The following is a 12,752-nucleotide window of genomic DNA, read 5'->3' as shown; positions in this document are numbered from 1 at the left end:
ACCACAAGGCTATCATGAAGACGTGGATTACACTGATGGGCAGGGGCGGAGCCAGGGGGGGTGACAGGGGTGACATTCTGCGTAGAAGTCTACGACACTCGGTCTGGCGGACTCCGTGCAACTGCATTGTCAGAGTGTGTCGCCAACCGATGGCGTCTAGTTCAACAGCCTGACTCTCTAATCATTCTTGAAATTAACATTTGTTGAATGTCACCCCGGCCTGAAATCCTGGCTCCGCCCCTGCTGATGGGCATAGTCTGCCAGAAGCTGCCGATATGAATCAGGCAGTTTTACACAATGAGGAGGTGGTGGGGCTGGGGGAGGGGTATGAGGTGGGGGGGGGCATGGGCCCCCCAAACAAACAACCCTGCTCCCCTACATGCCCCCCCCTCCCCAATTAGAAGCAACTCCTCATCGTGGCTTCACGTGACCCTTGCCTGCTTCCTTGCTCGCTTTCACCAGGGCACACTGACAGCCCCCGTCCCATTCGTGCAGCTCTACGCAGCCGGCACGGACACGGACGGAGGTCAAAGACCGCAGCCCCCGCAATTGCTCGCTCTCATATCCTTTGGGTCTTTCGGTAAAGTCACGTAGATAGGTTCAAAGAAAATAACAAAACAAAAAAAAACTACGACGTTTCGACGCTTGCTCTCACTTTATTTCTGGCGGAAGGAACCTCCTACAGAATGAGCCCCAGCGACCCTCCCCACCTCCCCCCTCCACTTCCCTCTCTCTAGACGTTATTTGGCCTTCTCTTTTACGACGGTCCAGGCGTTTCGCAAGAGATAGCGGGAGTACAGAGGCGCGGGGCGGGGGGCGGGGTGAGATATTTCAGAAAGCCCGCCGACGTTTGAAACTGCCGCACCGGGAAATCGCAAAGTCCGGCGTTGCTCTATGGCCACGGACATCTCGGCATGCGGTGTGCCCCCATAGTTCTAGATGTCATGCCCCTGTGGACCGGGCACTGGAATCGCTAGAGAGGCGCGCGTAGACACACACACACAAACAGACACACACTGCCACCCACCCCACCCACTTAGCATATCAGCACGATCGGGCCTGTCCCCGCGCAGCTGCACGGAAACATCTGTTCTCGCCCATTCTTTTCCGCTCATGTGCACGCACTCCACGGGTCCACGGGGGGGGGTGTGGTGGGGTGGGTAGGGGGGAAGGGCTTCAGTAAAAGATGCCCTCTGACCCCCGCGACCTTCAATTACGCGGCAGCCAGAGGGTGGCAGCTCCCAGCACCGCCGCTCCTTCTGCGGCCGCTGCTGCCCTCCTCTCTGCCCCCCGCGCATCGCTCCCCAGCCCCCCCCCCCCCGTCTCTCCACCCCCTCCCCCACCCACCCAGCATCGCCGCAGTCACCACAGCCACCGACTGGGCGAGTCTCCATCCCTCCCACTGCGTCCACCGCACCCCGCCCACAGCCCCGCAACGTTTCTCCTTCCACGCCACGACCCACTCCACCATGGGGGGGGTGGGGGGGAGGGGGGTCGTACCATCTGCAGGGCAGAACTGCACCGCAGGTTCGCGCACACACACACACACAAAGACAAAGATCCCCCGTGTGGCCATGACAGACTGTTGTGGGCAAGTGCTGTCTAGCGAGGAGCAGCTATGAAGGCCGGCACGGCACACGAGGGGGTGGGTGGCCAGCACCGCGCCCGGTCGCCTTTGTCTCCCGAGTGGCGATGTTTGCTACACACCGCGCCAGGTACTCACTTGAGGCTGAGTCGACCTAGGTGAGGCCCAGGACCGGGTTCCAGATAATCGTCAGCGGTGTTGGCCGTGAGCAGGAATCGAAGTCGGGTCGCTGGGTTCTGTAGCGCAGCGTAGCGCTCACCCCTACACTACCGCACCCCACCACACACACAACAGTTTCTGTCCGACATTTTTCCAGTTCGTACGATAGCTCATGATAGAGAAAGGGGGGGTTTTGTTTTGGTTGCCTTTTCACATTTTGAACACTTCATTGTTCCAATTTGTGATGCTTAGCGTGCCGGAGCGTAACGCGGAACGTTGAATAACTACGCGTGATGCAAAGTTCAGATGTAGAACGATTAGATGAGTCAGCTTAGATTGGAGAATGTGTTTAAATGTCTGTATGTATGTAGAACTTCTTTCGCACCGTACGTAGCCAACCGCGCTAATCGGAGCTGCGGGAGAAGGACAACAACACTAAAAACCAAAAAGCAATTTCAAATAAATGAGTTTTCAAACCTAGACTTCAAAGTGCGTTGCTCCAGTGGCTTCCTAAAATCGGAAGGAGGAGCGTTCCAGACGGTCTGATCGCGCGCGATGCGGTGGTGACCGTCTTTGTTCGATGGTTTTGCTGGACGTGGCGCAGCGGCGAGCACGCTGGACTTGCAGTCGTTGGTCGGATCCCATCTCCCGCGCTCCGTCTGCCCTCCCGTATTACATGTGCACGCCGCAGTTTCGTTCATCCACACGTTGCGTGTGTTATGCATGTTGAATTTCTTTCGCACCGTACGTGGCCGACCGTGGTGAATCGGCGGTGCGGGGGAAGGCGAACAAACGAAACGCAAAAAAAAGGTACTCATTGAGTGTGGGTACTCCCAGCGTGCAAAAAGTTGGCCGAATTATCTTCTAGAGGGAACGATCTCCACCTCCCCTTGTCGCAGAGGACCCTTCTGCCAGTGGTGGTGTGAGCAGAGCAATTTCAGGGCCGCGCCTTTACCATTCCCCCCCCCCCCCTGTCACTTCAGATATGGAATCTCGGGGATAATTAATTAGGCAGCTAATATTGTAGATATTTTAATAAAAAAAAGTCCGACAAGCATTTCTTGAAACCTCTATTTATTATTGCGAGTGTTTATAATTATTATGAGATAATGACTACACTTAAATATTCAAAAAAGTAGCCAAACATGCAACTGCATTTGGGAACTTTCTAAATGGTGTGACGAAATCGTTCTTGAAATACACGTTCCAAAAGTAAGGGCACCGTAGCATGATCATGATTGGCGCTCCAAGTTAATCGGGGCTTACCAATGAAACAATTTACCGCACCCCCGATTAGCACGGCCGGCTACGTGGGCTGCGAAAGATGTTCAGCAAGCGTGCATACATCCACAACGTTATGCGTCAAATCTCTATACACGCACATGTTTTCACGTTCCTGTCGAGCGTTGCGTCTTGCTTCGCCACCGCTAAACAAACAACAACAACAACACCACCACCACCATCATCATCATAATCTACCGTGGTCTATCTGCGGCGTGCCGTTAAATTTCTTGCAAAGCCACGGCCGATCTCCATCCTGCGCACGAGCCGATCTCACTGCTCCGTCTCTGATGCGGTATTATAATAATAATAATACAAATAATACAAATACCTCAATGGGCTTTTCCGCGTAAAAATAAACATAGATGTATACGTTTTTTGTTTCGACGATTTGCTTACTTTCCCTACACTTTGCCCTACTGTCGTGTTCAAAAATCGTTTGTTGTTGTAACGTTCTGACCCCGTGCCCCTACTGGACACCTGTGAATAAAGAGCTTTGTAGCTCGTCGGATTCCTCCACTGCAAATAAATATTCTGATATTCGTCGCGTTAACTTTGTCTCTAGTTGGCTGCCAGTCCGTCGCCGAGTGTCTCCATCGACCAACGTCTCTTCTATAGCCCCGTGGCCTTGCCAAAAACGTCTCTTCTATAGCCCCGTGGCCTTGCCAAAAACGACTCCACGCATTCATCAACAATGCTCGGTGGACTTACAGCGATGAACTACAAAACAACTCTTGTTTATCTTTCGAGGTAAGGCCCGTTGAGCTATATAGCTCATGTTCAGAAGCGACCGGATGAGTGAGTGGGTGAGCGAGTGGGTGAGTGAGTGCGTGGGTGAGTGCGTGGGTGAGTGAGTGGGTGAGTGAGTGGGTGAGTGAGTGGGTGAGTGAGTGGGTGCGTGGGTGAGTGAGTGAGTGGGTGAGTGAGTGGGTGAGTCAGTGGGTGAGTGAGTGGGTGAGTGAATGCGTGAGTGGGTGGGTGAGTGTGTGGGTGAGTGAGTGGGTGAGTCAGTGGGTGAGTGAGTGGGTGAGTCAGTGGGTGAGTGAGTGGGTGAGTGAGTGGGTGCGTGGGTGAGTGGGTGAGTCAGTGGGTGAGTGAGTGGGTGAGTGAGTGGGTGGGTGGGTGGGTGAGTGGGTGAGTCAGTGGGTGAGTGAGTGGGTGAGTCAGTGGGTGAGTGAGTGGGTGAGTCAGTGGGTGAGTGGGTGAGTGAGTGAGTGGGTGAGTCAGTGGGTGAGTGAGTGGGTGAGTGAATGGGTGAGTGAGTGGGTGAGTCAGTGGGTGAGTGAGTGGGTGAGTCAGTGGGTGAGTGAGTGGGTGAGTCAGTGGGTGGGTGAGTGGGTGAGTCAGTGGGTGAGTCAGTGGGTGAGTGAGTGGGTAAGTGATTGTGTTGTTCACATGAATTGTGGTGACTGAAGCACCATGCGGATGAGATTTATGTTGAGACTAAAACTAAACAATTTATTTTATTTTGTCAGGTAAGACCCACTGAGCTGCTACAGTGAGGGAAAAAAGTATATGAACCCCTGCTGATTTTGTACGTTTGCCCACTGACAAAGAAATGATCAGTCTATAATTTTAATGGTAGGTTTATTTGAACAGTGAGAGACAGAATAACAACAAAAATAACCAGAAAAACGCATGTCAAAATGTTATAATCGATTTGCATTTTAATGAGGGAAATGAGTATTTGACCCCCTCTCAACCAGAAAGATTTCTGGCTCCCAGGTGTCTTTTATACAGGTAACGAGCTGAGATTAGGAGCACACTCTTAAAGGGAGTGCTCCTAATCTCAGCTTGTTACCTGTATAAAAGGCACCTGTCCACAGAAGCAATCAATCAATCAGATTCCAAACTCTCCACCATGGCCAAGACCAAAGAGCTCTCCAAGGATGTCAGGGACAAGATTGTAGACCTACACAAGGCTGGAATGGGCTACAAGAACATTGCCAAGCAGCTTGGTTAGAAGGTGACAACAATTGGTGCGATTATTCGCAAATGGAAGAAACACAAAATAACTGTCAATCTCCCTCGGCCTGGGGCTCTATGCAAGATCTCACCTCGTGGAGTTGCAATGATCATGAGAACGGTGAGGAATCAGCCCAGAACTACATGGGAGGATCTTGTAAATGATCTTAAGGCAGCTGAGACCATAGTCACCAAGAAAACAATTGGCAACACACTACGCCGTGAAGGACTGAAATTCTCCAGCGCCCGCAAGGTCCCCCCACTCAAGAAAGCACATATACATGCCTCGTCTGAAGTTTGCCAATGAACATCTGAATGATTCAGAGGACAACTGGGTGAAAGTGTTGTGGTCAGATGAGACCAAAATGGAGCTCTTTGGCATCAACTCAACTCGCCGTGTTTGGAGGAGGAATGCTGCCTATGACCCCAAGAACACCATCCCCACCGTCAAACATGGAGGTGGAAACATTATGCTTTGGGGGTGTTTTTCTGCTAAGGGGACAGGACAACTTCACCGCATCAAAGGGACGATGGACGGGGTCATGTACCGTCAAATCTTGGGTGAGAACCTCCTTCCCTCAGCCAGGGCATTGAAAATGGGTCGTGGATGGGTATTCCAGCATGACAATGATCCAAAACACACGGCCAAGGCAACAAAGGAGTGGCTCAAGAATAAGCACATTAAGGTCCTGGAGTGGCCTAGCCAGTCTCCAGACCTTAATCCCATAGAAAATCTGTGGAGGTAGCTGAAGGATCGAGTTGCCAAACGTCAGCCTCGAAACTTTAATGGCTTGGAGAAGATCTGCAAAGAGGAGTGGGACAAAATCCCTCCTGAGATGTGTGCAAACCTGGTGTCCAACTACAAGAAACGTCTGACCTCTGTGATTGCCAACAAGGGTTTTGCCACCAAGTTCTAAGTCATGTTTTGCAGAGGGATCAAATACTTATTTCCCTTATTAAAATGCAAATCAATTTATAACATTTTTGACATGCGTTTTTCTGGATTTTGTTGTTATTCTGTCTCTCACTGTTCACATAAGCCTACCATTAAAATTATAGACTGATCAATTCTTTGTCAGTGGGCAAACGTACAAAATCAGCAGGGGATCAAATACTTTTTTCCCTCACTGTATTTTGCTCTTTTTCAGAAGCGACCTGGTCACAAATGACAGCTCAAAGAAGTGGCTTATCACGTCGCAGCAGCCAAATAAATGCGCGTCGTCGATTCTAAATGTGGAGTAAAAAACACAGAGGACCCGGAAAAAAAATCCACGCGACCACGGGGAGAGAGAGAGAGACACGCAAACTCCAAATATACAGCAGCAGGCGTCAGGGTCGGGATCAAACTCACGACCTCCTGCATACCAGGCGAGCGAGCTAACATCTTCCCACCGCGGCACACGGGAGAAATATATATTGGGTAGAGGCTGTGCTGTGAAGAGGGACCCTTTCCCGAAACGTCGCCTCTCATATGTACCCATTTCAGGCCACGCAGCGTTACCGATGAACGTGCTGGCGGTCTGTCCTCAAAGTGCACCTAGCTTGGCACAAGCGGCGTGGTGAGGTCACCGCCACTGAGTTGTGGCGCACGGCGGCTGTAGTTGTTCGTGCGCCACTGCCAACACAGCAGCGGCAGAAGCAACTTCAGCAAACGAAATGCGTCCTTGCCAGAGCACCGCTCCCTTACCTCGACTGACCGCGATGTCTCGGCGTTACATTTGTCGCCTCGTTCACGCGTTTCCCCTTTTCTCTCTCGCTCGTCTGTGCCTGTGTCTGTGTGTGTCTGTGTGTGTCTGTGTGTGTCTGTGTGTGTGCGGCTGTGTGTGTCTGTGTGTCAGTGTATGTCTATGTGTGTCTGTGTGTCAGTGTGTGTGTGTCTGTATGTGTCTGTGTGTGTCTGTGTGTGTCTGTGTCTGTGTGTCTGTCTGTGTCTGTGTGTGTCTGTGTGTGTGCGGCTGTGTGTGTCTGTGTGTCAGTCTATGTCTATGTGTGTCTGTGTCTGTGTGTGTCTGTGTGTGTCTGTGTGTCAGTGTGTGTGTGTCTGTTTGCGTGTCTGTGTGTGTCTGTGTCAGTGTGTGTGTGTCTGTGTGTGTCTGTGTGTCAGTGTGTGTGTGTCTGTGTGTGTGTGTGTCTTTGTGTGTCTGTGTGTCAGTGTGGGGTGCGGTAGTGTAGCGGTTAGCGCGCTGCGCAGTGAACCCGGCCACCCGAGTTCGATTTCCCGCTCACGGCCAAGAACAATGACAATTATCTGAACCGGTCCTGGGCCTCCCCGAGGTCGACTCGGCCTCAAATGAGTAACCTGGTGCGGTGTGTAAAACTCACCACTGGGGAGACAAAGGCGGCCGGGCGTGGTGCTGGCCACCCACTCCCCTCGCGTGCGGTGCCGGCCTTTATAGGTGCTCGCTAACAGCACTTGCCCCAACAGTCTGTTCAAAGCTACACGGGGGATCTTTGCACGTGTTTTGTTTAACAACGCGCACGCACGCACGCACACACGCGCGCGTGCGCGCATCACAATGGCAGAAGAAAAATGTTAATGCCACCGTTTCACCGCAGACACTTCCATGGCAAATGCGATATAATTGTATAATTAGAAGGAGGACACTGTGGCGCGTCGTTTCTCGACGTGCGGTGTGCTCGTCGCGCACGTCCTGGTCGCCGCTACAAAACCAGGTCGCATCGCGCGACGCGACGCGTTTTGTTTGCATCAGCTCGCGTCGCTCATTTTGCTCTCCGTCGAAGGTAGAGATTGATTTATGTTTTTTTGTTCACACACGCGCTTCTCTTTCAGCTCGGGGGGGGGGGGGGGGGGGGGGAAACTCTCCGGGATGTTGCCGCGGGCTGTGACGAAGCTGCCGGCGTGCGGAGCGAAACGTCGGACATCGTGCCGAACGACGCTGCGGTAGAGCCGGAACAGCGGAGACCCGTGGGACGTTCTGGTAAAATGGTGACGTTTGTAAAAAAATATATATATATTTAATATCAATTTTTGATATTAAATATTTTACGTTTATTCAGCTGAGCCTGTGCGTGTATGACGTCACGGTCAATTGTTGCCTAAGTCACAAAAGACAAAGACCCCCGTGTAGCCTTAACAGACTGTTGAGTCAAGTGTTGTTAGCGAGCACCTATTAAGGCCGGCACGGCACACGAGGGGGTGGGTGGCCAGGAACTACGGCCAGCCGCCTTTGCCTCCCTAGTGGCGATGTTTACAGACTGCATCAGATACTCATTTGAGACTGAGTCAACCTTGGGGAGGGCCCAGAACCGATTAAGAGAATCGTCACTGGTGTTGGCCGTGAGTGGGATTTGAACTCACGTCGCTGGGTTCTGCAGCACAGCGCATTAACCGCTACGCCACCGCTATCCCCCCACTACTCCACTCACACGTTTTAATCAAGGTTGTGGGGGATGAAAAAAAAACCTTGACTCTCCACTTCTATTTCATTCTTACGCATGATGGCAGCAATATGCTCAGGAGCTAACTGCGAATCTATGGTGCCAATTATATTTGTTTAATTTGTAAAACGCAACTAATCTGTTAGTGGAATAAATATGAATGTATTAGTCATCATTACTGAAATGCAAATGGTGGAATTACAATTAATAATCTGCGGCTCGTAATTATTATTTTTAGAGGGCGCATTACTCAGCAATAGTAACAAGGTGCCTATCTTCCCACTCCGCCTTGCTTTTCAGATTCATTGGCAATGTGCATTTTTTTTCCATTGGTTAAAAAAATACATTTGGTGAGATCTGGCCGGTCTCTAAATGCGATAGGTGAAAACCAAAAAGAAGTGTTTTGGTAACGAATGCATATGTTATTTTATTTATCAGATGTTTCCACATGATTCTTCGGCCAAATAAGAACCAATGTGGGCAGTTCGAGACAGGGTTCATTCAGGTCCACGACTTTTCCATTCTCACCGCCAACCTCCCAACCTCAGCCCTCCTCCCCGACTCCAAGCCTCAGTTGTTGGGACCACCTTTGATGATAAATTTGGCCACAGAACCGAAAATAAGTCGAGTGATTTTGCTGCCCACCCACCCACCGGGAAAGTGGCGAAGGCTCTCGTTTGATTAGCGGGGGTTGGAATGGCTGCCTTTGATGTGACGGATTAAAACCCCGAGCTGTCGCGTTCTCTATTTTCTTGAACGGTGGTGACCAATCGTGATATCGGTTTCCCCCACGAATATGCGACGGCGTTTATGCATTTATAATTATACGACATTGTTTGTGTACTTCTTCAAGCGTGAGTATAATTATACGACATTGTTTGTGTACTTCTTCAAGCGTGAGTAAAGATTACTTAAAATGCTCTTTCAGTCGCATTTCAATCAAATTAAGCCGACCGTAAGCCCTCATAATCTTCGTTACTTTGCGCAGCGAAAAATGATGATGCACAACAAGGAATTAAATGATCACGTTCAACGTGAAACATTACAAATTGTCGCGCCGTCAATGACTCTGGGAAATGTTGTGGAAAGCACGCGGTTCGGTTGGCGACATCTAATAACTTACAATTTTAATCGCGTCGTTTGTTTTTGTTATTTAATCAGTATTGTCTTTTGTTCAGAATGTAAAAGATGTCCCTCGAGTAAAATGGGGATGTAACGGACACAAGTGATGCTACAATTTACTTAGTGTTTGTATCGTACGGCGTGTAGTCGCGACCCCTGGTCGCCCACCCGGACCAGCGATCCCGAGGTCACCGGTTCGATATTTGAAGCAATGAGTGCAAGTTTCTTAAAACTATACAAAATAAAGAAACTATATATTATTTTATATTGGTTTACCAGGTATGTAGAATCTTTTTCATCGACGACTTTGGCCACAAATTATAGCTCAACGAAGTGGCTTATCAATTGGAAATTTAAATCAGGGAAATACTCTAAACGCTCGTTGTTTCGACACGTGGAGGGAAAAACCGGAGGACCCCGTTGGAAAAATCCGCACGAGCACGGGAAGAAAACCGCCAACTCCAAATATACAGCAGCAGCAGGCGTCAGGGTCGGGGTCGAACCCACGACTTCCCGTATACCAGGCGAGGTAGTTAACATCTCGCTACCATGGCACCCCATTCAAAGTAGCCAAATGTATAGTAGCCAAATACTCTAAATCCTATTTATTCCCCCTCCCCCCCACCTGCTGACTGTGTCAACTCGACAGTATGACCAGGTACCACCACAGATAACCGATCGGAAGTGTTTGTGGTACTCCCATCCCTTCAAAGACTGTCTGACCAGCCCGAGTTAGCTCCGTCTAGTCGGGAGGAAACATCCACCCGCAGTGGCGTGCGCAAGCAATCGCAGGGCTGCGCCGTGACCTTTGAGAAGTCAGAGTTATCCATCATAGTGGTTTTTTTGGGGGGGGGGGGGTTAGATCGTGTAAATATATAAATGTGTCGTTAAACCCTGCCACCACCCGACACAGCCAACTAGTAAGGGTGGTCACGTAAACAGAACGTGGCCAATTCATCACTAGTACAGCACACCGGTGTGTTGCAGAGCCAAGCCACAACATTTACGATCTGAGTACGACGTTTCACCAGTAATTTTAACTAGCTTCACCAGGGACATCCTTTTTGAGGGATCGACAGGGGTGAGCTTTTCTCTTGCCAGCCGCTCCGTAGCCGGTGGTGTAAATGTCACAATTCCCACGGTGAGTGGAAGTCTCTCCCCAGGAAAATGAATCTTTACTTCCCATACTACTGATATTTGTTCATTATAGACGTTAAGTAGACTCTCACATGACCGAATTGCCTACGACGTACCCAGTCCCATGAGATATCTCCCGCCAGGGTTGACCACCGTTCGCAAGCAAACTGAACACGTTCATCGCTAAACCCGTGGCCCGAGAAAACAAATATATATAAATGGGTGACGTTTCGGGCAATGGCCCTTCTTCATAGCACATGAAAAAAGCAGGTTTCCATCGGGCTCGCGGTGGGGCCTATGCGTGTTAGTCAGTAAAGTGCAGCGCAGTAAAAAAAAAACACCGTTGTACTATACGTCTATGCTTCTGCATCTGTGCTACCCGCATTGACCAGCATGGTGAAGTGTGGTCAAATAACCACCCACGATCTGCACGGGCATTTGAGAGAGGCGCTTACCCAGCAGTGGATTGATTTTAAACAACAAAAGGGCTGTACGTGTAAAAACAACATTGTAATGAAAGGAAAATACAATTGGAAGATCATATTTCGAAATGTTTGCATTTCACGATGCACGCTCGAAAATGCTTTATAAAGGTGTTCAAGCGCTTCATTTGTAGATACCCCGCTGATGTCTAATGTCCATCTCGCTTCTCAACAGCTGATCGAGCACTTTGAAAGCGACGGTTCCAATAGCTCACAGAGGAGAGAGTGTTGAAGGATTGCGACGAGTGCATTGAGACTCGTTGGAGTGGTCGGTTACGAAGGTAGGGAGATAAAAAAAAACCGCTGTTGTTGTTCTCTCTATTAGATTTCTCCCCGTTATTTTAGTGGGGTTATCTGTACATGGATCGCCCTGTTACAACTCAGATAAGTACGCTCAAACGAGGATGACTGAGCGTGCACTGTGCTGTAGTGAGAGACCCACGATGAAATGCCATCGATATCGCTCCGTGCGTCGGCAATACATGTGACATTTAAATGCAGAATTAATGATATTAACAATTGCATTTCTGTTGCACGGAATTGCAAAGTCACGACAATTTCATTAGTTAACTGTTTCCACGTTATTGCCTCCATATCGGTGCAGTAATTCAATTCTTGCCACAATAAATCTAATTCTCGAGTTAATTAATTTCTGATCAAATACCAAACTTCGCTGGCCGTAAAGCGTGCATGTGCGCGTGCGTGCGCGCGTGTGCACGTGCGTGTGCACGTGTGCACACGTGCGTGTGCATGCGCTTGCGAAAGTTGCGTTTAAGCGCGCAATTATTTAAAACGATTGTATCGGTGGCGTATGCATCGATGTCACTTGTTCATCATTTTTGTTTTTAAGCCTTTCGAATGTTATTGTTGAGTTTCGTGCGATGGCGCTTTGAGTGGCAGAGTTGTACCAGAAAGGCATCGAGTATGTAAACAAGTATTACATTGTAAGAATAAAAATGTATTTGTGTTTGGTATTGTGAACAATAAGACCTTTATAGGAATAGGTTTTACCCTTTTAACTGACACAAAAACTGACACCTTTATTCAAGGCATCATGTTTGCAATAACCACAACACAAGCAGTCAAAATGCAAACAAAAAAGACAACTCTGATAATAATATGAACAAGACGCCTTTTGGCGTCTTCTGGTCCAACACCAATGGAGACTCGGCTCTAAGAAAAGCTGTCTCGGGTGTGGACCAATCAAATTCAAGGACAGTGCATATTATTATCAAAGTTGTCTTTTTTGTTTGCATTTTGACTGCTTGTGTTGTGGTTATTGCAAACATGATGCCTTGAATAAAGGTGTCAGTTTTTGTGCCAGTTAAAAGGGTAAAACCTATTCCTATATCTTGTTTCTGGCAAAGGAGGTCTCATAAAATAAGACCTTTGTTGGTCTTGTTTATATGTAATTTTGTTGGTATTATTGTTGCTGAAATGTCAAACCGTTATCGGTGTTATGTTGTTATGCTATATTATTGTTGTTGATGTTGATGATGTTGCTATGTTATTGTTGTTGTTCATGTCGATGATGTTGTTATGTTATTTAATTGTTGTTAACGTTGATGATGTTGTTATGTTATTTAATTGGTGTTCATGTTGGTATATTGTTGTGTTATATT

The 12,752-nt window shown here is 48.9% G+C and overlaps 1 long non-coding RNA gene across 1 annotated transcript; it reads left to right on the top strand.

The window, feature by feature from the left end:
* The first annotated feature begins 1,480 nt into the window (after positions 1-1,480).
* On the top strand, positions 1,481-7,788 carry LOC142924828 (uncharacterized). Its single transcript, XR_012941909.1, has 3 exons — positions 1,481-1,715; positions 3,591-3,775; positions 6,139-7,788. It is a non-coding gene; the product is annotated as an uncharacterized LOC142924828 (long non-coding RNA).
* Positions 7,789-12,752: the final 4,964 nt, after the last annotated feature.

The sequence above is a fragment of the Petromyzon marinus genome, chromosome 17 (genome assembly GCF_048934315.1).
Source record: "Petromyzon marinus isolate PM22_M1 ecotype Great Lakes invasive population chromosome 17, UKy_Petmar_22M1.pri1.0, whole genome shotgun sequence".
Taxonomy (NCBI): domain Eukaryota; kingdom Metazoa; phylum Chordata; class Hyperoartia; order Petromyzontiformes; family Petromyzontidae; genus Petromyzon; species Petromyzon marinus.
The sequence above is the reverse complement of the archived record's forward strand: the minus strand, read 5'-3'. Positions and strand labels throughout refer to the sequence as shown.